The sequence below is a fragment of the Schistocerca serialis genome, chromosome 2, assembly GCF_023864345.2.
Source record: "Schistocerca serialis cubense isolate TAMUIC-IGC-003099 chromosome 2, iqSchSeri2.2, whole genome shotgun sequence".
Classification (NCBI taxonomy): domain Eukaryota; kingdom Metazoa; phylum Arthropoda; class Insecta; order Orthoptera; family Acrididae; genus Schistocerca; species Schistocerca serialis.
In genome coordinates, this window is record NC_064639.1 from 844,482,479 (window position 1) to 844,504,938 (window position 22,460).

The window sequence follows — 22,460 nt, forward strand, 5'->3', positions numbered from 1 at the left end:
GTCTGATTTACTTTTAATGCACTTACAGCGTCACATTAGTTTGCTACATGAGTTGAGGACACAAATGTTACAGTCTTCATAAAATGTTCTCTCATATGCTGTCACCAACATCTTCTGACGCATTAGTTTTTGACTGTTTGGGTGGAGATAGTTCGTACTCACTTTGACTGGACTTTTCCAGTTGCTCTGGAGACGAACGTCGTGTACTACTGGAACAGCCATCTTCAGATTCAGCTCTTTCTGTTCTTCAAAATCAGTATGTCTATCAAGCGTAACATCATGTATTTCTATGTCATCCTCATTATATTTCTGAATTATTACATTATGTCAATGAACTCTCTATCTTCGGCACCGATTTCATGTACATATTTATCAGGTCACCACTTCGTCCCTAATATTTGGACCACATTCGTACTGCAGCTATACTATTCACACAACTTGACTACTTGTTAGTGCCGCTACAACATGTCACCGTCTAATGGCGCTAGCAGTGTGGTAGCAAGGTTTATCTCTCCGGTTTCTCTCTCACTTTCAACAACACAATCATACCACTATCATGCACTGTCTGATGGAAATGACTCAGACCACTGTTGTTTTTGTCTAAGCATGGTTTAGTACGGTCTGAGCGCTCAAAGTCAAAGGTGTCCTTAGTAACCGCAAAACTAGAACTAGATTCAGTCCAATGTACCGTACTCATGGAATTAGAGAAATCATACAAAGGGTGAAACATACTGACTTCAGACAGAAATATATTGCATTTTTTAGCAACGGAAATCTTTTAGCAGCCTAGGAACACAGTCGAAGAGTAAGGATACAGGTTCCCGACTTAATCCCGGTTCGACGGGCCGACTGTGATCGCCGAGCAGTGAAACTCACCGGACAGCGCCATTAACGAACAGAAAAAACAGCGGATGCAGTACTGGTGGCGTCGTTTGGATGTTTTGACAGCGGGCAAGAAAAGGGTTGTATTTCCGTGATTAGCACCAGAATCACATGACCAGCCGTAATCTTGTCTCCGGTTCCCAGTGCACTACTAATTACCAGAAAGTGGCATAGCCTGCTAACAGTATGCCACGCATACGCTCCTTTCTTGTCTTATAACGGCAAGTCGTGTTTTATGGCCCACAAAATCTTGGAAAGTTTACTCGGATAAAGTAGTATCTGCTCCGAGGAAAGCCACTTAGACGCGGCGGAAACATCGGTTATTTAAGTATTCTAATATTTTAATTTATAAAATGGGGTGGCAGTATAGCCAGAAGGATTTTAATCAGACATTGTGGGTGACGTTTACGCCGTCGTTTCGTATCGTATGAATGTGAGAAGACAAGTGCAACGAAATGTTTCCCAAGCTGTAACCTCGTCTCAAATTGTACTAAACGCTTGATGTTTTGCTGCGTAAACAGTTGTAGAGTACTTGATAATGTCATATTTTCTTTCTGCTGTCAGATGGTGACCATAACATTCCACATAAACAGCGAGAGTGTGTAAACAGACTTGGTCGAAATAGGCACCAGCGTCCGTTAACGGGAGTTTCTGGCCGAGACCGATGGAAAAATGGATTTTTTTTTGCATAATTTTCATCCCTGTTTATATAGATTATGCCTGCAAACGGACTTTTTTATTGTGAAAGTAGTTACGATGTTACAGCGTGTTGAATGTAACCGTGCGCCAGCCGAAATATAATCAGCTAAATTGCATGAATTAGTTCAAGAAATCAGATGAATTAGTTGAAGAAAAGATTTGACCAGTATAGAAATTTTTGTCCAATGAAAATTTGCTTGAATGACGCACCGGTGGTACAACCAGTACTTCAAGGTATACGTTTGGAAACTGGTACCGAAAGAACTTTACTGTGGGGCAAGAACAGTTGAAATAGCAGAATACATAGCTGCAGCTATATCTAGCGAACGTTATTCATATGTTATGAAGACCACAAACGTGTTAGAAGTCGTCACAGGGACGAACAGCAGAAATGCGGCGGAGTTATCTGGCAGGAAACGCGTGGCAGCCGCCGAGCAAGGAATGTTTCAGTTTGTTAAAAGAGCCCGGACTGAAAAAATACAGCGCCAAATTTAAAACCACAGCATGTTTGAGAGAGAGGAAGGATGTCTCTATGGTCCTGTGATAACCGTACCGTAGGTGCAACCACAACGGAGGGGTATCTGTTGAGAGGCCAGACAAACGTGTGGTCCCTGAAGAGGGGCAGCAGCCTTTTCAGTAGTTGCAGGGGCAACAGTCTCGATGATTGACTGATCTGGCCTTGTAACACTAACCAAAACGGCCGTGCTGTTGTGGTACTGCGAACGGCTGAAAGCAAGGGGAAACTAAAGCCGTAATTTTTCCCGAGGGCATGCAGCTTTACTGTATGATTAAATGATGAAGGCATCCTCTTGGGTAACATATTCCGGAGGTAAAATAGTCCCCCATTCGGATCTCCGGGCGGGGACTACTCAAGAGGATGTCGTTATCAGAAGAAAGAAAACTGGCGTTCTACGGATCGGAGCGTGGAATGTCAGATCCCTTAATCGGGCAGGTAGGTTGGAAAATTTAAAAAGGGAAATGGATAGATTAAAGTTAGATGTAGTGGGAATTAGTGAAGTTCGGTGGCAGGAGGAACAAGACTTCTGGTCAGGTGACTACAGAGTTATAAACACAAAATCAAATAGGGGTAATGCAGGAGTAGGTTTAATAATGAATAGGAAAATAGGATTGCGGGTAAGCTACTACAAACAGCATGGTGATAGCATTATTGTGGCCAAGATAGATACGAAGCCAGCCCCTACCACAGTAGTACAAGTTTATATGCCAACTAGCTCTGCAGTTGACGAAGAAATTGAAGAAATGTATGACGAAATAAAAGAAATTATTCAGATAGTGAAGGGAGACGAAAATTTAATAGTCATGGGTGACTGGAATTCGTCAGTAGGAAAAGGGAGAGAAGGAAACGTAGTAGGTGAATATGGATTGGTGCTAAGAAATGAAAGAGGAAGCCGCCTGGTAGAATTTTGCACAGAGCACAACTTAATCATAGCTAACATTTGGTTCAAGAATCATAAAAGAAGGTTGTATACATGGAAGAAGCCTGGCGATACTAGAAGGTTTCAGATAGATTATATAATGGTAAGACAGAGATTTAGGAACCAGGTTTTAAATTGTAAGACATTGCCAGGGGCAGATGTGGACTCTGACCACAATCTATTGGTTATGAACTGTAGATTAAAACTGAAGAAACTACAAAAAGGTGGGAATTTAAGGAGATGGGACCTGGATAAACTGACTAAACCAGAGGTCGTACAGAGTTTCAGGGAGAGCATAAGGGAACAATTGACAGGAATGGGGGAAAGAAATACAGTAGAAGAAGAATGGGTAGCTTTGAGGGATGAAGTAGTGAAGACAGCAGGGGATCATGTGGGTATAAAGACGAGGGCTAGTTGAAATCCTTGGGTAACAGAACAAATATTGAATTTGATAGATGAAAGGAGAAAATATAAAAATGCGGTGAATGAAGCAGGCAAAAAGGAATACAAACGTCTCAAAAATGAGATCGACAGGAAGTGCAAAATGGCTAAGCAGGCATGGCTAGACGACAAATGTGTGGATATAGAGGCTTATCTCACTAGGGGTAAGATAGATACTACCTACAGGAAAATTAAAGAAACCTTTGGAGAAAAGAGAGCCACTTGTATGAATATCAAGAGCTCAGATGGAAACCCAGTTCTAAGCAAGGAAGGGAAAGCAGAAAGGTGGAAAGAGTATATAGAGAGTCTATACAAGGGCGATGTACTTGAGGACAATATTATGGAAATGGAAGAGGATGTAGATGAAGATGAAATGGGAGATAAGATACTGCGTGAAGAGTTTGACAGAGCACTGAAAGACCTGAGTCGAGACAAGGCCCCAGGAGTAGACAGCATTCCATCAGAACTACTGACGGCATTGGGAGAGCCAGTCCTGACAAAACAAGATGTACGAGACAGGCGAAATACCCTCAGACTTCAAGAAGAATATAATAATTCCAATCCCAAAGAAAGCAGGTGTTGACAGATGTGAAAATTGCCGAACTATCAGTTTAATAAGTCACAGCTGTAAAATACTAACGAGAATTATTTACACACGAATGGAAAAATTGGTAGAAGCCGACCTCGGGGGAAGATCAGTTTGGATTCCGTAGAAATGTTGAAACACGTGAGGCAATACTGACCTTTCGACTTATCTTAGAAGAAAGATTAAGGAAAGGCAAACCTACGTTTCTAGCATTTGTAGACTTAGAGAAAGCTTTTCACAATGTTGACTGGAATACTCTCTTTCAAATTCTGAAGGTGGAAGGGGTAAAATACCGGGAGCGAAAAGCTATTTAGAATTTGTACAGAAACCAGATGGCAGTTCTAAGATTCGAGGGACATCAGACGGAAGCAGTGGTTGGGAAGGGAGTGAGACAGAGTTGTAGCCTCTCCCCGATGTTATTTAATCTCTATATTGAGCAAGCAGTGAAGGAAACTAAAGAAACATTCGGAGTAGGTATTAAATTCCATGGAGAAGAAATAAAAACTTTGAGGTTCGCCGATGACATTGTAATTCTGTCAGAGACAGCAAAGGACTTGGAAGAGCAGTTGAACGGAATGATCAGTGTCTTGAAAGAAGGATATAAGATGAACATCAACAAACGCAAAACGAGGATAATGGAATGTAGTCGAATTAAGTCGGGTGATGCTGAGGGAATTAGATTAGAAAATGAGACACTTAAAGTAGTAAAGGAGTTTTGCTATTTGGGGGGGCAAAATAACTGATGATGGTCGAAGTAGAGAGGATATAAAATGTAGACTAGCAATGGCAAGGAAAGCATTTCTGAAGAAGAGAAATTTGTTAACTTCGAGTATAGATTTAAGTGTCAGGAAGTCGTTTCTGAAAGTATTTGTATGGAGTGTAGCCATGTATGGAAGTGAAACATAGACGACAAATAGTTTGGACAAGAAGAGAATAGAAGCTTTCGGAATGTGGTGCTACAGAATAATGCTGAAGATTAGATGGGTAGATCACATAACTAATGAGGAAGTATTGAATAGCATTGGGGAGAAGAGAAGTTTGTGGCAAAACTTGACTAGAAGAAGGGCTCGGTTGGTAGGACATGTTCTGAGGCATCAAGGGATCACCAATTAACTTTTGGAGGACAGCGTGGAGGGTGAAAATCGTAGAGGGAGACCAAGAAATGGTTCAAATGGCTCTGAGCACTATGGGACTAAACATCTGTGATCATCAGTCCCCTAGAACTTAGAACCACTTAAACCTAACTAACCTAAGGACATCACACACATCCATGCCCGAGACAGGATTCGAACCTGCGACCGTAGCAGTCGCGCGGTTCCGGACTGAGCGCCTAGAACCGCTAGACCACCGTGGCCGGCGGGAGACCAAGAGATGAATACACCAAGCAGATTTAGAAGGATGTAGGTTGCAGTAGGTACTGTGAGATGAAAAAGCTTGCACAGAATGGAGTAGCATGGAGAGCTGCATCAAACCAGTCTCAGGACTGAAGACCACAACAACAAACACTCCATACTTTATGAGCGTTTTTCTCGATACAATATTTTTCAGCGTGCGAAGCACCATAGAGTCTCGACAGGTTAACCGATTCGTTTGATTTTTTTAAAACTGAAAGATAGTTAAATTTAAGTGGCATTAGGGAGAGCTTCTTTTGATTCGAATTTTAAATACTCTTTTAAAAACAATGAGATTTTCACTCTGCAACGGAGTGGCGCTGATATCAAACTTCCTGGCAGATTAAAACTGTGTGCCGGACCGAGACTCGAACTCGGGACCTTTGCCTTTCGCTGGTCAAATACTCTACCGACTTTTTTTTTTTAATCTCATTCTGTTCGCTTTTGTTCGTTGTATCTGCTCTGGGCGGACATCGTAAGACATCCGTTTAGGTTCGTTGTTGATCGATTAACTCAGTTATTTTATTACAGAGGGCAGCTAACCCTCTGACCGAACACGCTGATCTACCGTGCCGGCGGTGCTCTACCGACTGTGCTACCCAAGCACGACTCACGACCCGTCGTCACAGGAGACGACGTACTGGCAGAATTGAAGCTGTGAGGACGGGTCGTGAGTCGTGCTTGGGTTGCTCAGTCGGTAGAGCACTTTCCCGCAAAAGGCAAAGGGCCCGAGTTCGCGTCTCGGTCCGGCACTCAGTTCTAATCTCCCACAAAGTTTCACTCTTTTAAAAACTTTTGAACTGATAATAACATGCCAAACCATTGACGTGTTTTAAAAATAGCTGCTTTTTTCCGAGGAATTTTTCAAAACCCCATCTTGATCATCCCCAAGTTTCGTTCTGATTTAAGAATTTTCTATTTTTATGGGTATCGGAAATGGCCATGAGTCTGTTTAAGGTTTCGCGCAAACCAGGACGCGCCACGAGGAGCATACTTTGTCGAGGGCTGCAGCCGCCTAATTGTTCTGAAATAAAAAACGTTTTCTGTACACGAATGTATGTATTAATAAGGTGGTAAAACCACGATCGTAATAGAAACTATCCTTGTGTGAAATAATTCTGAACTTGATCCTTTTTTCGTGCCTGTCGACCAAAATCTCCTTTTAAGAGGCTACGCCTTCTGGAAGGCAATGCTCGAAAACAATCCATAGCGCCACTGGAAAACCTCTAACGTTGTTATAGAAAAGTAGAATGGTCATCGCATGTAAGCGCGTCATCGCTTTAGCCTGCTTCCTTCCAACTTCGCGAGCCTCGCGAGAGAGTGTGTTTCGTGCCGGATTTTAGGCGACGTGATCTTAGTTAGGCGCTCTCCGGGCAGTCCCACGCTGTCGGGGATCAGACGCACCCTCTGTTTCTGGAACCCTCACTAAGACCTGTCGCTCTAGTGGCGGTAAAAGAGTGACTTGTGCCAATTACGAACTGTTCCATCCTGCGTTGTGTAGTCTCCACCGACACGAAAATCTAAGAAATTGGTGGTAACGATGACCGATAGAGCCCCTTCGCTGCCTAACAATAGCAACCGTTTAGTTTATCCAACAGGCAATTAAAGATAGAGAAGAAACTTTTAAGGGTGATATCAATAAATTCTCTTTAAGCACTAAAACGCTTACCCAGCAGCCGACACACCGCTGGCTGTAGCGAGTTCATATCTTTGAAAAGGGCGACAGAAAACGTTCAGATGAACTGAAGGAGGGTTCACTTGTACCAATCTGCAAGCTAATGTAGTGAGGCATTATAAAAAAAACCAGTTAAGTGCGAGTAGTACTCGCTCACGGAAGATTCCATACAAACTTGATTGTATATATAGGTGGTTCATCAATCCCGGAAATTGTCAATTTCGACGGATTTTGCTTGTTACCGGAATATATATTGGCAAAATATCAAAATATACTACGTAAATGGCCGTAACATTTGATTCCATTGACTTTGAAGGTTAAAGTTTTACACGGCCAAGGGATCATAGACCTCAGAATGTGACGTATTTCAACTTGATACGTCGACGTTTCCTGAGAAATAGGGTTCGTAACGGACTCACTGACAGGCGGTCAGGTAATAAATGATAAGAAAATATTTTTGTGTGATATTATTACGAATTAACCATTTTCGAATTTTTTCCTTTACTTGTATTTGTACTCTTTCATCCTGCCAAATTTCATGACAGTAGGTGAACGGGAAGTAACCTGTGGGTTTTAATGAGTGAATTACGAGTATCAAAATATGTGACATAAATGCCTGTATCTTTCGACTGCACTGACATAAAAGCCTAAATTTTTTATATGACCAAGGGACCATAGGCTTTAGTATGTGACTTAAATTTCAACTTGGCACTTCTACCCGTCCCTGAGAGAAAGGGTTCTTAACAGGTAGACAGACAGACAGACAACAAAGTGATCGTAGAAGGCTTCCGTTTTTACCGACTGAGCTACTCCTCCGGAACAGGCCATGAAGGCTCAACGGTGCCGATAGGCCGCCGTGTCATCCTCAGCCCATAGGCGTCATTGGATGCAGGTGTGGAGGGGTATGTGGTCAGCACACCGCTCTCACGACCGTATGTCAGTTTCCGAGACCGGAGGGGCTACTTCTCAATCAACTAGCTCCTCAGTTTGCCTCACAAGGGCTGAGTGCACCCCGCTTGCCAACAGCGCTAGGAAGACCGGATGGTCACCCATCCAAGCGCTAGCTCAGCCTGACAGCGCTCAACTTCGGTGATCTGACGGGACCTGGTGTTACCACTGCGGCAAGGACGTAGGCGACTGAGCTACGGAACACTAAAAGGCTGGTAGTTATACAGAGGATATACGATCTGGTATGTGAGTTACTTCCATGTCGAGATCATTACTAATTAATATGTTTTAACATCTCATCAGTGTGGGGGAGCAATTTAAGCATAAACATACTTGCGCTACCAGTACATCACTGACATGAAGATTACTGCAGTTCAGGGCGTTGCAATCACACAAGTGAGCAATCACCCTTGCGTCCTAAGGCCACCACCACTTTGTGTATCTACACCTTCTTCGGTTCCATACATCGACGCTTTCTCACCAATGCTCTGTTGCCATGAAACTGAACTGTCCCCTACCGACTTCGTAACGTACATACTGGTATGTTTGTTTCAACGGTTTTGTAAATTCGCCTTTAATATGAGATTACTAGCAAAGCGGGGAACTGGCAATAATTCGTACAGTGTTTATTTGTATTGCACTTCGATTATCTGTACATCACTGACCATTCAGATGTCAATAAAAAGTAACATCCTGCCGCTTCAAAAACCAGACGTTGCAGGTTATCTATGGCAGCATATTTCACTCAAGCACTCAAGTCCTTAATACTATAAATGTACATCATGTAATGTTATACATAATGGTTACAGGGTATTGAGTGAATAATATAAATATGGCTACACTTCAGAAAGTAATGAACAGCGAAAGAAACTAGTCTCAACTATTGCCGTACATTCTTTGTTAGAGATCAATTTTCGGGATTGATGAGACTTTGGTAGCACTTTCTGTTACTCAGCTCTTCCGCAATATTGAGAACGTGTTGGTGGTGGATCTGTGATGCAGTTGTTTGATACATTATTGCATCATTGGCATGGCCTGTCTGTTCTTTTTTCCCGTAGCTTGGCTGTGGACAACGTAAGCCAAGGCGACGAGAACACCCTGGCTTTCGATTTTGGAAGTCACCTCTCGTGGTCTTACGCCAGTAGCCCAAGGATCAGCGACAGGTTTTTGATACTACACAGAAGCCTCTTTTTATTTCATTGCACTATATTATTTCCCACAAACCCTACTGTTGTGTGTGATTTTGGTACTTTAACTACAAATTTTGATTCCACGCAGTCTCTTTCTTTGTGTTACTGCATATCGTCTGCCCCCTGTAGGATAATGGTTCCTACGTATCTTTAGAAAAATCGTTTTATGCATCTTCTGTTATATTTTAGTTGCAAGATGGATTATAAGTATCTTCTTAGTGCACAGATCCCCTTTCTACGGCTAAATAAAAGGCTGTTTATTTGGTTTCCAGATGAGCTTCGCATCTTTTACATCCGAAGTAGCTTTAGTGGTGATTTCATATGCTCCTTTTCTTACATGTACTGTGATAGGTATATGTTTGATTGTTCTACACAGCACAGATGTGCTATTCTTCACATTTACATCCACATTCCACATTTCAGAGTTACACTTCGCAGTTTCGGCACTGTGGATTTGAAAGAGTAAATACACGTTCTAAAAACACCCTAACGAAAATGCGAAGTGTATGTGCGAAATGTACATGTAGTTGCCATGAACAGGACATCCTGAACTATATGGAAGAATCAAACAGTTCCATCGAAGTAAAAATATGATAAGGAACACACTAAATCGTCATTCAGGATAATTCGAAAAAGAAAACAAACGCGTGTGCAAACCAGACAGCCTTTTATTTAGTCGCAGAGTCGTAATTTGTACCCTATGAAGATGCTAGAATAATGTTGGTTCTCGCTCTAATATTTTATGTCTCCCTCAGTCTTACACGATTCTTGTGAATAGCTGTTGTGTTCTTAACTTTATCTCCTTTTGTAATATTCATACCTCACCGTATGGTATAAGACTGTAATAAATTTTATCTTCCGACTATTAGTTAACTCTGATATTATTTGTACAGTAGATATCCATTTCAGTACCACTCCACTTTCTGGAAACGATCATATCAGGTGCGCTTTTAGTAACACATGTTATTCGATGTGTACGGAAAGTTCCATGATTAGAATTTTTCATTTGGTGAAGTTTATAGTGTAAAGGCTATTTTTATGTCTTCTTCTAATCAAAATAGTTTCAAATTATGAAAATCTTACGAGCATAAGTCATTTAATAAGGTGGGTTCACTTTATTTTGTTGCCCTACTGGAGCATTATATAGGCTGTTGTATACATCTAGTTCCTTATTGAAAACCGATTATTATTTTTTTTTTTCTTTTTAGTTCGAGCATCACCCTGTTCAGATTTTCACCATACCACAAAGAGCTTCAAAAGACTCAAATAAAAATGTGACCATTCTGACTGCTCTTGTTTGTATACGCTCAACTAACCTAGTCCGATTTCATGTGAATATCAAACGCGTTACCAAGAATTCAGCATAAAGTGAAGAAACAACTTCTAACCAATACCTGTCGTAGAACAAACTGCAGTTTTTCGGTAGCATTAAAGTTAACCAGTCACGAGCCTTACCACATTATCATCAGTTTACTAAGTCTGATTCTTGGAACTAGAAAAAAATGTATTTAACAGAATTCTGATACATGTATTATTCTGTTGGACAGTAGATGAGAGATAGAATTTACGGTTTGTAGCTATAACAGCAAACACAAGCTTATAGATACAAGATGTCATTGTATAAAAGCGCGAAAAATACGAACAAAAAATGATTAGTTTTTCTTAAATAGGGAACATGGTGTCAGCAAACCCATTTACAGAGAGAGGGATTATAAATATGTCAGCAAAGTCGTGTACAGTTAGCAGTATCACTTTATTTCATTCAATTGTAAATTACTTTGATGAGGCCGTATTATACATTTATTTCCATACCATTACATAACAGTACAATTACATTACATAACAATACATTTTAATTACAAGCGAAGAATATTGTGAAATTGTACATAACACTGGGGTAACAACTTATTATTTCGTACAGCACAAAAGGTAATTCATCAAGCTTCATATAATACACCTTCCCTAAATCATCATTTTCTGATGTATACTCTGAGTTGTGTATCTACTTGTAAATGTAAAACTTTTCTGCCAAAACTATTAGCTTATTGAAATTATCCATGCAATTATGTCATGGATTGTCTGGAAAATCTCAATGTTTCGTCCTCGTCTGCGAAATATACCATCAGCGGATCGTATCTTTGATGTGCGAACGAATACTTGTAACGGATCGTTAATGACTGAAGTGAATTTTCGTTACAGAATGCATTCGTACAGAACGGTGACCTATTTTAAACATTTAGTATGTTTTTGTTCCGTGTTTAGTACTTGCAAACGACCTCAGAATGTCGTGTCGTAGGATCAACAACTGCTTATGTTTCGTTTACCGTATCGTGCCATTTATAATAACAGATAATATTTTCTTCAATTCGTGTTCAACCTGAACAAAAGATGCTTGCAGAAATTACAACTTTTTTCATAAACCTATTACTACGAGAACTACTGCCTAAGCAACCATAATTTCTGCAAAATGTATGGCATGAAAGATTCTAAATAAAACATAATGTAATAAAATATCTCTCCACAAACATTTTCAAGAGAATTTGGAGAAAATGGTAGCGTTTCATATTTGAAGACATCTGTCGTACAGAATAATGAAAATCAAAGTAGTCAAATACACAATAAACTGAATGCGTATACTGAAATGAGATTTCCATCTCTTCCTTCAAAGAGACTCAAACTTCGATATCAAATGTTTTGAGTGTCCTAAGACGTTCTTCATGTTATAATTTTTATCGCACTTGCAGGAGAAAGAACGAAAATGACAATGTATTCAAAACACACGCAGAAAAACTTTCATTTTTATAATACAAAAAGGCAATAGTGTACGTTTCTGGATCATGGGCGAATGGAGTAAGATAATTATTCTTCCGAAGATTTTCGTAAGTGTTGAGAAAACTCTGAAGCTAGTATTTAGATTAGCAAAATTAGTTCACGAAATTAATTCTCACTTCTAAAAAAATGGGCATATACCCATTTTTTCGCGTCCTGTAACTACATATACAGTATGAATTTTATGACATCACGATGGTTTATCTTACATACAACACCTACTTACAGTTTAGAACAATTTCGGTTCATAATCATCACTCTGAAATCGATTCTACTGAGCTAGTTTGTTCAAACTTCATTCTTAACGGGATAGTCTCATCCATTCTCTTAATTCTGGTTATTTATTGCTTAGATAACTATTGTACAAAATACTCTCAGTACGGGATACCCAATTTTGACTTTTACAAATTGTAAAGTTGTATATATTGTACATAAGAGTTGGATTTATATATCAAGTACTTGTACTAGGGACCGCGAAGCACCAAAATAGCTTTTCAGTAGTATAATCATGTTCCTTTCTGAAGTAAAAGACTGTTACAATATTTCATTCCATTTTCTTTCATATGGACTTCTATAGTACTACGCAAATTGTATATAAAATATTCCTCAAAGGCTAGTACATTCTATATTATTTAACATAACTTCTAGCTTATAAGTTTTTCGTGTTATGAAAAATAGATTTTTGTTCCATGATCAGTAAATGAAAGTGTGTCGGATATAATACCTAAGACTAGTCTGCAGTATATTCGGCGTCACAGTAACATAACATTATAAATGTTATTGTTTAAAATGAAGTGATCAACATACTCCAGAATATTTATTTTTGATAAAATCTTAAGCAATAAAGTCTACAGTGTATTTATCCATAAGTGTTTCCATATACGAGTGTGATAGAACAGTAAACAGTAAACTTACCTTGTCTGCATTTCATTTTAGTGATATTTTATCGTTAACCCGTAACCTTGACTTGACTGATAATGTGATGATACTAAAAACGATGTGTGCTGCTATTGGATTTAGATCAAACATTTGGAAAAAGACCCTGTCCTGTTGCATGAAGAAGACAGTAACTGCCTGCTGGATATCCTCTTACAAAGGAAATCGTTGTCCAATTTCTTAGGGACCGAAAGCGTTATAATCGCATTGGGAGAGAACAGGACTGTTAGGTGGGTGCTCCAGTGTCTCCCACTTGAGTTGGTGCATAATGGATGAGACTGGCCTCCCAGAGGGACCGGCTTCTTGGGTAGAATCGCGACCAGCATTGTATTTGGCGCACCATTATATACCCACACCGGAGTCGCGCTACGTTGCATATACGCTGTAGCAACTCACTCAAATCGAAATATTTTGATTGACACTTATATTATACAGACTCACTTACGCATAATAATTTATTAAAGTTCGAATTCAGATAACATGCATCCATTATCAAATTACCTAAAGGAATATAAATTTAAGGATACTGAAAATAATTTTCAAAACGCACAAGAAATCTACATAAATAACTACACTCATAGAATCCTTGCAAATAAGGATGAAGGTACTACTTCGTCATAGAGATTTTAAAAAGAGTTGACAGAGGATTTACCATCAATTTTACACAGTGTTTATTCGTTCCACGCTGCTTCAACGCTATGCTAAAGTTCATCAAACGTATCGGCTGGCGAGTGGCGGCGTGCCAGTTTGTCGATAACTCACGACCAGATGTTTTCTGTTGGTGAGAGGTCTGGTAAACTTTCTGGCTAGAGCAACAGTCAAATGCACTCTGTGTTGAGGCACATCTGGACAACACAGGTAATTTGCCGCTTGTGTTATCTTGTTGAAAACGTTACGAAGACCTCGAACCACGACATTAACATGTCGAAAATGTAACACAATCTGTCCAGATTAGCAGCTGTGCGACAATGGGACGATCTTGTTGGACACCCAATGGCACCCCTCACCGTCATGAACAGTCCTCTGGCCGTATGACAATCACGAATGCAATCTGGCAACGTTAGTTCTCCTCGAAACCTTCACACGTGGATGAGATCGCCTTGATGCTGTACCCAGAACCAGGACTCATCTGGAAAGACGTCGTGTCCAGTGTTGTAGGGTGCACCAGTGTCGATGTGCTTCACTCTGCTGCCACATCAAGACAGGCTGCAATTATGGCCCGCATGCTGACGGTCCGTGGCCCTCCCTGGGATACCTGTCTTGCTGTAAACAATCCCATTTCCCGAACACGATACAAGAAGTGGGCTTACAACTGGGGCGGCCGAGAATTCGGCTCGCGAGCTGCGCCCTGGCACGAGTGTCATAACAGCCTGACTGCACATTTCCCCGACTGCTATGGCACGCTGTCTGAGCGTAAGGAGAGGGAAACCACAAACACGCCCCATCTAAATGGCAATGTAGTCGCACTGCACATGCATGACTTTGTTTTATATTTCCCATTTCTCAACAAATACATAAAAAACTGATTATCAGTATTTAAATATTTTTGGGGCACTGAAGGTATAATATTTATCTGGTAGAACTACTGGCGGTACAGACAGTCGCAGACGATGTCAGATATTCGCTCTCTGGGTGCCACATTATATATTGCTTCATTCTCGAAAAATGGTTTTCACACACATATGTTTATCTAAATGTTCTATCACATTTGCAAGCTCTTTTTGGACACATGGAAACTCTGCCTGAGGTAAACGATCTAGATCTCCTGAACTACTTTAACGTGAAAGGATTTGTAATTAAAACAGGAATTAAACTGCAGATCGACCACTTATATCTGTACATGCACATCGGTGCCTTGAACTGAAACGGCAAATTGTCTTGAAAACACCTTGAAAATAAATGTAAGATTGTCAGTGTCCACAACCCGCTTAGAAAACTCTCCTTGTAATTCTTTCAAGACCACAATGAATTCTTCAGACCTGACGTATTCTTTAATGCCAATGAGGTTAGCTGTGTTTCTGCCAGAATTTTCCCTTCTATAATGTGATTTTCTTTTTAATTTTACCACCATCAAATCAGATTTAATTTGTTTCTCACCTTACACTATCTTGCTGCGGGCAGTGAGCAGTCGGCGCTCCTTTTTCCTTCATAAATTGAGCAATATTGTTCAAAAATGGTTCAAATGGCTCTGAGCACTATGGGACTTAACTTCTGGCGTCATCAGTCCCCTAGAACTTAGAACTACTTAAACCTAACTAACCTAAGGACATCACACACATCCATGCCCGAGGCAGGATTCGAACCTGCGACCGTAGCGGTCGCGCAGCTCAAGATTGTAGCGCCTAGAACCGCTCGGCCACTCCAGCCGGCGAGCAATGTTGTTGTTTTGGTCTTCAGTCAAATGGTTCAAATGGCTCTGAGCACTATTGGAGTTAACATCTGAGGTCATCAGCCCCTAGACTTAGAACCACTTAAAACTAACCAGCCTAAGGACTTCACACACATCCATGCCCGAGGCAGGATTCGAACCTGAGACTGTAGTGGTCGCGCGGTTCCAGACTGAAGCGCGTAGAACCGCTCAGCCACACTGGCCGGCGGTCTTCAGTGCAGGGACTGGTTTGATGCAGCTCTCCATGCTACTCTATCCTGTGCAAGCTTCTTCATCTCGAAATACCTACTGCAAACTACGTCCTTCTGAAACTGTTTAGTGTATTCATCTCTTGGTCTCCCACTATGATTTTTACCCTCCACGCTGCCCTCCAGTACTAAACTGGTGATCCCTTGATGCCTCAGAACATGTCCTATCAACCGAGCCCTTCTTCTAGTCAAGTTGTGCCACAAATTTCTCTTCTCCCCAATTCTGTTCAATACCTCTTCATTAGTTATGTGATCTACCCATCTAATCTTCAGCATTCTTCTGTAGCACAACATTTCAAAAGCTTCTATTCTCTTCGTGTCTAAACTATTTATCGTCCACGTTCCACTTCCATACATGGCTACACTGCATACAAATACTTTCAGAAACGACTTCCTGACGCTTAAATCTATACTTGATGTTAACAAATTTCTCTTCTTCAGAAACGCTTTCTTTGCCATTGCCAGTCTGCATTTTATATCCTCTCTACTTCCACCGTCATTAGTTATTTTGCTCCCTAAATAGCAAAACTCATCTACTACTTTAAGTGTCTCATTTCCTAATCTAATTCCCTCAGCATCACCCGATTTAATTCGACTACATTCCATTATTCTCGTTTTGCTTTTGTTGATGTTCATCTTATATCCTCCTTTCAAGACACTGATCATTCCGTTCAACTGCTCTTCCAGGTCCTTTGCTATCACTGACAGAATTACAGTTCAGCAATAGCGAGTTTTAAATCGAAAAGTCGTTACAGGCACGCTTCTTTACTTAACCAACGTACTCTTAAGTAATATATGAAGTCTCCATACTCTTTGTTCAGTTCCGTTGGAAAAAGTTGCAACTGACAGTGCAATACTGCAACTTCAGGAATTGTACTGTTCATACCACCTATTTCTTATGGTGCTTCTGCAAATTTAATGCAAAGTGCACAATTTTTTGCTGTTTGCTTGTCAGCTAAATCTTTAAATTATTTCCACATAGTACTGAAACATCATTTCATAGAAAATTTGCAGCACTCATCTATAATGCGATTGCATAATAGTTACTGAGAAGTCTCATCCATCTAGTCTGTCATTTCCATTCAGTTTTAAAGGCTTCTCACGAAACAGCGCTAGACGTCCTCTCTTTGTGCAGAAAGCTGCTGCACCAATGAACGTACTTCATACCACGAATAAATAAAAGTAAACGTTGCTGAACCATGATCTGCCAAACTGAAAAGATGTGTGCCGACCGAAAATGTCACACCACAATACTAAATGGAATATCGCCCTTTCCGGGTACTTCTGAGAAGAACCGAGCAAAGTCGAGACTGGCCGAGCCTCGACGTTCACGGAGCAAACACATTTGGCTCACGTGCTGTTTGGCACTCCATGGCCTGCCCTGCTCCACGGCACAGCTCGGCCTAGCGGGCAACATGTGTGCCCCCTCTGACACTAGTCTCGCGGGGACGCCAAGATTTTACGGTGCAGAGTATGGTCCTCCTAAATCCGTTAAGTCCATATTCGCATGACATTAACGGGGACCTGATCAGCACGAACAGCAGTTTTATGCAACAGTAAATCACAATCTCGAATGGTCACACTGTTGCCGCTTTCGAAATCGGAAGCATGCTGGTAGATTTTTCTCTTTCTTGTATAGGACATAATATGACCTTCTCACAAGCAAACAACATTCCAGTAAGTTTTCTGAATGATAAATCCACTGTATAATCTCTCCTTACAGACAGAATCTCAATACCTCCCTACCTTGCGCGGTTTCGCTGAAGTGGTGATATCCAAGCATGTGGTACATTCATTCCTATCTGATATTTGTTGCATGCCATCTTCCTCGTGTTATAATTTTAATGGCAGTCAGTAAATATTCTGAGCACTTGCTGCAGATCTGTATTTCCATAGAAAATACGATCCTCATAAATCGTACCGCCCAAGTTGTTTCATGCCGCGTCTGTTGTGTTCGGCTAGCTACAGCGTAGAGGGCAGCCGTGACGATCTGGACAAGATGCTGGACCAGCACCCACTGTCGCCCGTCCAGAACCACAACAGTAGCAACCACTCCAACCATTCCAACCACGCGGGCGACGACCACGAGGAGGTGGAGGCACGAGCGGTGGCCGGGGGCGACGAAGAGGAGGAGGAAGAGGAGGAGGAGGAGTACGAGGAGGAGGACGAGGAGGCGGAGGACGACCGCCCCCCCGCCGCCGGCCACCACGACGCCTCCGCCTCCGGGGAAGATGAGGAAGTGGACCAACAGCACAGCCGCGCTTCCAGTCTCGGCTCCCCCGGCGATGCTAGGTGAGTATTCGTACTTTCAGCTCCACCTTCTATTTCGTGTTTATATCGCAACATGTCTTTCATCGTTCTTCGTTCTCTTCGTAACGGCTTCTGTTACGTACGCTCGCAGAACAAAATGTTAGTCAACCGCTTAAAAAAGCACAGGTCGCGTTTCAATGTACAGAAGGTGTAGGACTGGTACCAAGCGTCACGTGACCCTCCACCTTTGACCAAGGCAAGGCAGCACAGTGGTATTGACACTACATGTATGAGGCGTATTTGGAAAGTAACGTCCGATTAGACACGAAATGGTTTGTGAAAATCCGATTGAACTTGACAGAGATGTGTTGGGCAGCGCCTTTAGTGTACCTGTCCATCGCTTCACGTCGCTGTTTTCAGTTCAGAGCGCAAAGTAACCAGGTAGAGGTGCCTAAAACAACAGTGCCTCCCGCCTGGTGAGAGATTTCGCCTCAAGCTATGCAGCCTGCTTAACATATATGTCATGTGTTTCTTTCAATGAAGACGATCCTGCAGCGTTTTCGGTGGGAAGGGTCTGATCACCCCAGATACAATCATTAATTTGCTCCCTTCGCTGTTCATCTTTGCTCTCATGAACCGCTGGCAAAAAAAACAATATTTTGGCACAAACAACGAAAGGCATAAAAGCGTAGAGAACTCGTGGAAAGCACAGGCGGCTGTTTTCTGTGACGAAGGTGATGGAACGTTTGTACAACGCCACAACATATGTCTGGGTCGGAGCGGCGACTATTTGAGGGGTAGCTGGAAGGTGTGGCTAACTGTTGCGTACAACAATTTTTGATTTGCATTGTAGTTACACTACTTGACATTAAAATTGCTACACCACGAACATGACGTGCAACAGACACGAAATTTAACCGATAGGAAGCAGATGCTGTGATATGCAAATGATTAGCTTTTCAGAGCATTCACACAAGGTTGGCACCGGTGGCGACACCTACAACGTGCTGACATGAGGAAAGTTTCCAACCGATTTCTCATACACAAACACCAGTTGACCGGCGTTGCCTGGTGAAACGTTGTTGTGATGCCTCGTGTAAGGAGGAAAAATGCGTACCATCACGTCTCCGACACTGATGCAGGTCGGATTGTAGCCTACCGCGATTGCGGTTTATCGTATCGCGACATTGCTGCTCGCGTTGGTCGAGATCCAACGACTGTTACCAGAATATGGAATCGGTGGGTTCGGGAGGGTAATACGGAACGCCGTGCTGTATCGAAACGGCCTCGTATCACTAGCAGTCGAGATGACAGGCGTCTTATCCGTATGGCTGAAACGGATCGTGCAGCCATGTCTCGATCCCAGAGTGAACGGATGGGGACGTTTGCAAGACAACAACCATCTGCACGAACAGTTCGACGACGTTTGCAGCAGCATGGACTATCAGCTCGGAGACCGTGGCTGCGGTTACCCTCGACGCTGCATCACAGACAAGAGCGCCTGCGATGGGGTACTCAACGACGAACCTGGGTGCACGAATGGCAAAACATTTTCTCAGATGAATCCAGGTTCTGTTTACAGCATCATGATGGTCGCACCGGTGTTATGCGGCGTCACGGTGAACGCACATTGGAAGCGTGTATTCGTCATCGCCATACTGGCGTATCACCCGTCGTGATTGTATAGGGTGCCACTGGTTACACGTCTCGGTCACCTCTTGTTCGCATTGACCGCACTTTGAGCAGTGGACGTTACATTTCAGATGTGTTACGGCCCGTGACTCCACCCTTCATTCGATCCCTGCGAAACCCTACATTTCAGCAGGATAATGCACGACCACATGTTGCAGGTCCTATACGGGCCTTTCTGGATACAGAAAATGTTCGACTGCTGCCCTGGCCGGCACATTCTCCAGATCTCTCACCAATTGAAAACGTCTGGTCAATGGTGGCCGAGCAACTGGCTCGTCACAATAATCCAGTCACTACTCTTGATGAACTGTGGTATCGTGCTGAAGGTGCATGGGCAGCTGTACCTGTACACACTCTTCAAACTCTGTTTTAATCAATGCCCAGGCGTATCGAGGCCGTCATTACGGCCAGAGGTGGTTGATCTGGGTGCCAATTTCTCAGGATCTATGGACCCAAATTGCGTGAAGGTGTAATCACATTTCAGTTCTAGTAAAATATATTTGTCCAATGAATACCCGTTTATCATCTGCATTTCTTCTTGGTGTAGCTATTTTAATGGCCAGTAGTGCATCATTTCGCGACCTATCGGACCTTACTTTCGTAACAGTCTTCGTATAAAGTATACGGACTGTAGACCTCAACCTCTTCCGCCTTTATGGCGGCTTGAACTCTGCTGGGGACGCTTGTTGTGAGACGTCTGAATCTCTGTGGTGGAATGGCGGCCCATTCTTCCTCAAGAGCCGAAATCAAAGAAGGTAGTGGTGGTGGTGGTGGTTAGTGTTTAACGTCCCGTCGACAACGAGGTCATTAGAGACGGAGTGCAAGCTCGGGTTAGGGAAGGATTGGGAAGGAAATCGGCCGTGCCCTTTCAAAGGAACCATCTCGGCATTCGCCTGAAACGATTTAGGGAAATCACGGAAAACCTAAATCAGGATGGCCGGAGACGGGATTGAACCGTCGTCCTCCCGAATGCGAGTCCAGTGTGCTAACCACTGCACCACCTCGCTCGGTAAAGAAGGTAGTGACCTAGGATGCTGGGATCTGGTGTGAAGTCGACGTTCTAATTACATCTACAGCATGATTATTATTAAACTTGCTACCTGAGGCAGTGTAGACGGGAAACTATTTACCGTATGGGTACCCAACTTTATCGGAATGATGTGCAGATCTGGAGCTACGGGAGTTTTGTTGTTAGTGGTGTTAGTGACATGATTTGCTGTTAGGCGCCAGTACTATGCGTGGCAACATGGACTTACTCGTAAATCTGTTTTATCAAAACAACAACAATAGTCCTGATGCATTATTCGTGAGGTGACACGGATACTCCGTAACGCATGATTGGCCCATCGTTCCAGACTATGTGGCCACCAAGATCATGAGATCTGAACCTCTATTTATCGAAGGGATACTAACAGACGTTGGATGTTGAGGACGAGCATACCGATTGCGGTAGCCATCAACCAAGCAGCAATGTTTCGGGCAGCGTAGAGCAGTCTCCTGTGTGGTTCCAGACTATCGTGGAGACAGATGGTCGTCCCAATGAACAACGTTTGTAACCTAGAATGTAAACATGGTACGCAATTTACAAATATTACCCTCTCATGCGGAAATTAAAGTGTGTTTATTTCTACCGTTTATTCGTATTCTCTCTTTCTCATGACCTTACAAGTATTTTCACAAAGTTTCAGTGTCCTACTAGCCGTCGTTTTGGGGGCCCTCTCATGTAACGAAAGTTTCATTATAATCACCCTGTACATCTACATCAATACCATGCAGACAGCGGAAGAGGGTACTTCTCGTACCGCTATCTGATTCCCCCTTCCCTATCCCATTCGCGAGTGGCGCGTGGGATGTGTAATTGTCGGTAAACTTCTGTATTAGCTCTACTTTCTTGAACTTTCTCATTGCAGCCATTTCGTGGGAGCTAAGTGGGAGGAAGTAATATGTTGCGAGACTTTTCCCGGGAAGTTCACTCCCTAGATTTCAATACTGCACCTCTCCGTCATGGACAGCGCCACTCTTGTAGAGTCTGTCAGTGGAGTTGTTGAACATCTCTGTAACGTTTCGCGTCGACTAAACGATCACGTGACAGAACGAGCTGCTCTTCTTTCGGCCTTCTCTACCTCTTCTATCAATCCTACCTGGTAAGCGGCTCAGATCGGTGAACACAACAACCGGTCGAAAAAGCGCCTTGTAAGCCACTTCTGTAGTAGATGAATTACAAAAAAAAATGGCTCTGAGCACTATGGGACTTAACTTCTGAGGGCACCAGTCCCCTAGAGCTTACAACTACTTAAACCTAACTACCTTAAGGACATCACACACATCCATGCCCGAGGCAGGATTCGAACCTGCGACGTAGCGGTCGCGTGGTTCGAGACTGTAGCGCGTAGAACCGCTCGGCCACTCCGGCCGGCAGATGAATTACATTTCCCTAAGATTCTTCCTATGAATCTCAGTCTGGCACCCGCTTTTCGTACTGATACGTGGTACTTACTCGAATTAAGGATACCGTGGGAGAGAGGACCCTCCTATATAACTTTCTTTTCACACAACCTCGTTATTTAACAATATATAAACGGTATTTTACAGATGATTGAAGCACTTAATCATAAAACTTTCTTTAACAAAATGAACAATTTGCAGAATTCTTTTTGTAGTGTTGGCAGTTAGCCAACACTACGCACACTACTTGAGAGAGGAGGCCGAATGCACGCCTTAAACTCACGCAGGCTGGCGTGAGGTCTGAAACAGGATACGTAATGAATGCTATAAAGAAAAGTACGTAGCTGCTGGAATACTTAACTTTAATCCATCATTGTTGTACATCGCTCTTGACGATAAAAGTGAGACTCTCTAGATACATGC

The 22,460-nt window shown here is 42.4% G+C and overlaps 1 protein-coding gene and 1 non-coding gene across 2 annotated transcripts in view; one reads left to right on the plus strand and one right to left on the minus strand.

The window, feature by feature from the left end:
- Positions 1-22,460, plus strand: part of LOC126456455 (uncharacterized) — a 478,332-nt gene that overhangs the window by 206,755 nt on the left and 249,117 nt on the right. The gene's annotated exons all lie outside the window — the stretch shown is intronic.
- Positions 20,527-20,599, minus strand: Trnaa-cgc (transfer RNA alanine (anticodon CGC)). The gene has a single exon. It is a non-coding gene; the product is annotated as a tRNA-Ala (tRNA).